Below are 3825 nucleotides of genomic sequence, written 5' to 3' on the forward strand. Positions count from 1 at the left end.
CCCTAATCCGAGCATCCTGCTGGGGCCTGGCCACACCCCCCCCATCAGCTCACCATTGTGGAAGGGAAGTACAAAGGAGAAACTGCCATTTTTTCTCTACCTGCTAACAAAAACTTCCCGGGAAGTTAAGCTTTCTAATAGTTTAGAAGTAGGGTTGGCTAGCCAGTCAATTTGACTGGTCAAATATTGTTAATTAACTGCCTATTTTTTACCAGTCTAAGAGTATAGTAACTTTACAAAGAAACTACCTTTTTTGTAGTTTTCTTGGCAGCAATATGATTTTTTTATTGTTTTCTGACACATTTCTTAATGGAAAATTTGTGCTTTTTTGTGTATTATTTGAACCTCTGGTTTACTTTCCTTAATCTACATTTGTTAATATTTTACCTCTCTTGAAACTGAAACTTCAAGCACTTTGATAAATGATTTTCTGGTTTTTGTAAGTGGATGTATATTCTCACCCAAAATGCTCTTGTGTAACTGAAAGCATTAAAATATAAAGCAAATAAAAACAAGATACAGAGAATAGAAAATGAACAGTAAAGATAAAAAAAAAAGAACAGAAAAAAGGTGTTTAATAATGTGCAAGAGATGGTGATGGAGAAACAAATGTCGTATGTGATAAAATGTATTCTTCCAGTTATCCAAAATGTGAATCAGTTACAGAATTTTAGGCATTTTCTAGGCAAGAATCTTAAAATACACAACTAATCAACTATAGTGGCTTATATAATACAGAGAATGGACATTTTACTGTTACTTACTCATAAAGAGGAATACCACCCATGAAGCAAATAAGATATTTTTTTGTACAGTGTCCTGGATTTTCCTGCAGGCCTTTCCAAATATGGAGGCCTGATACTGTTTTTGTAGTTTATGACATCTGACAAGATCACAGTCCCAAGCTGATTGAGTTACAAGCTATTAAACTACAGTTCCAACAGAATGAGATCTCTAATAATGTCTAAAAATATAAAGCGTGTCTAAATTACGATTGCATATAGACAATCCAATTCAGTTGGATTTTCAGATTTTAGAAGGATTCCTTCTAAGTAAGTATCGCATTTTTGCCTAAAAATTGTTTACCTGTTGTTACATGTTAAGAAGGAAATATTAGAGAAGAACATATTATTTTGTATTTATTTTCAGTTTCATACTGTGTGCATTTGATAGCATTGTGCATAAGTCAATTTCACTGTTTTTCCGATACATTATTACTGATATTTATTATTTATAGTGTAGTAATACCTAGAGACTCAACCCCCATTGTGCTAGGAACTAAACACATATATAATGAAAGAGTAGTCTCTGACCTGAATTGCTAATCTTGCTCATATTGTGATACTTTTCACATAGCACAGGGAAAATAAAACATGACTCCAAAACCTCAACAGTTGGCTGGTGGGCTCATGGATAGCTGTGGTACATGAAAGTACCTTTTTCTCCAAATTGATGAGATGCCATGTTGATAGCATCCCTTTAGTGCTTCTGTTATAGGCAGCTGCCAGGAGATTGAAGGAAAAAACCTGCAAGGAGTAAAAGGGTAATAAGAGATCAGGAAAACACAGACAGTGCTACCCTGACTCCATTTAAATAAGTGGTTAAACTCCCATTGACTTCAAAAGGGCCATGGTTTCACTCATGGTTTTGAAACATTATGTTCCTCTGAAATCACTGACAGAATATGGAGGACATGAGGTTTTGTTTGTTTTACTGTCCTGTGGATTTCTCCCTTGGTTTTTTTTTAATCTCTTCTTTTCTCCTGCTCCTCTTTCACACAATTTTTTCCTTGTGATTGCATCTCTGAAATAAAAAATGAGTTAGGAGTACTCAGTGTAGCAGCTCCTCTTTGTACCAGACTTTGTTCTCACCAAGAGTGCCACCACTAGTGTGCTTCATGGTACACAGTATATGGTTCTCTGCCCCTCTTTCTAGTCTTCTTTAAGAAAAAGTTTGTCCACTTTTCCAAGGGTTTCTGTAAAGTATTCTCTTTGGCTTAGTCTTGAGAGCTCCTCTGAGTTCTTTAAATCAGCTGACTCATGGCAACTCTTCACAAAAAGAGGTATTAATAGAAATAATTCTTTCCATCCTCAACAGAACAAAGTCAATGAATTGTACATCTTTCCCCTACTCTGGATTCCCATGAGTTGAAGAAAGGGCAGTTCTATTCTTCCCGTATACAAATTTCCAGACAAGATTGTAGGCTCTTGAGTTGCCTAGATGTAGCAAGAAAAGATCTGTTGGCAGGGCTTCGAAATTACCAAATCATCTTGGGCACTATAGGGCTGCCAGTTCTCTATTCATTCATTCACCTTCCTGCATCTCAGCTGAGAAGAGTATCAGATGACACCCAGATAACATTTTTTAGTTGAAAGTGAGGAGATCTTTTAGGAAGACCTCTGAATCTCCTCCATGTTTCAGTGGTGTATATGGTGTCAGTTAGACATCACTAAAAACCCTCGTCTCTCATACCATTCATGGACCATCATGGCAACAACACCATTTCAACCCTGTGCTTTTATGAAATCTATCTTCTGTAATATTGTAGCAGAAATAAATGTGTGATTTGAGTTTTAGATGTGGTCACCACTTTCAGGAGCATCTTCTTAGCAAATCTAGACAAAGCTGAAGAACTCATAAAATCTTGAGAAAATTATGCTCTGCCAACTTGCATTTAGATATATCTAAAGGAGTCAAGGTTGGGGGTTTTCTCTTCCCTCAGTAGCTACAGACCTTAATTATTCTAGTATCAGTTGTTTTGCCCTCTTTATTCCACTGGGGTTGGGAAGTTCTTTTCCAAAAGAAGCTTCTCACTGTAGTTGTCTTCCTAGGTGGTGTTTCTTTTCATCTTTTTTGCATTTTAAAGTTCACCTCCCACTTGGTGTGCATGTAGGCAAGCATTAATGATCTTGGAACATTTTTTCCAGCAACTTAGTCTGAAGATAAGGACAATTCAGGTGCCATGTGAAAAAACCTCAGTTTTCTAAGCCTGATAAAGCAACTGATTTCCATGAAAAAGGAAAATTTTTGTTTACTACAGTTTTATCTTTTTAGAATGGTAATCCACTTCTTCATCAAGTCTTGCCCTGTGCTGACTGCTTTTCAGGCTTCATAGTGTTGGTCAATGCCATTTTTATTAGACTTGTCATTGTTGTTGTTAAAGGGAAAAGAGAATTTCAGATATGCACCACTCATGACACATTTCTCATTGAGAAAGTATTCCAACCAGAGGCTTCCAGATTTTGTCTGGTTTTCTTTAGTTTTTAAAACTGAAAACACACATGTGCACACACTTTAACAAATCATGTAATACTACTGGAATCAATAATCTGCTTTGTGTGCTTCTAATTAAGCTTAGGCATAAATATTTGCTGGAGTGGGGCCTTTAATTTTTGTTATCTTTGGCTGTATGTCTGGGTGGAAGCATATACAGTTCTAAAGCTGTACCACTGGAGGGCATAGTAAAGCAGATAGCAAAAAACACATGGGAAGCTGCAAAGGGAACTTCTTGTACTAACTCCGAACAATAGAAAACATGAAACAATGTAGCAATCTTATAAGATTGGTAGGTGACCAGCTTTCTGTTCTGCAGAAAAGTGGACATTTATATCTTTTAAGTCTCTAATTCTGTTTTTATTAGATTTTCAACCATGCAACAAATTGAAGTAAGATAGCATATAGCAAATATAGCATATCAAGTTCCATGTAAGTACTATACTTCCAAAAAACCAAAGAGAGTGGAATCAAAGCTTGATATAAGGTATAAGACCAAAAATGCAGTAAGAATCCCACTGCCTATATCCTTATTCCAACTACAAGTAGGTG

The 3825-nt window shown here is 36.2% G+C and overlaps 1 protein-coding gene across 9 annotated transcripts in view; it reads left to right on the plus strand.

Moving 5' to 3' along the window:
• The window catches only part of ANKS1B (ankyrin repeat and sterile alpha motif domain containing 1B), a 1095863-nt gene that overhangs the window by 903054 nt on the left and 188984 nt on the right, over positions 1-3825 (plus strand). The gene's annotated exons all lie outside the window — the stretch shown is intronic.

The sequence above is a fragment of the Gavialis gangeticus genome, unplaced genomic scaffold, assembly GCF_001723915.1.
Source record: "Gavialis gangeticus isolate Ggan-Ray unplaced genomic scaffold, GavGan_comp1, whole genome shotgun sequence".
NCBI lineage: Eukaryota > Metazoa > Chordata > Crocodylia > Gavialidae > Gavialis > Gavialis gangeticus.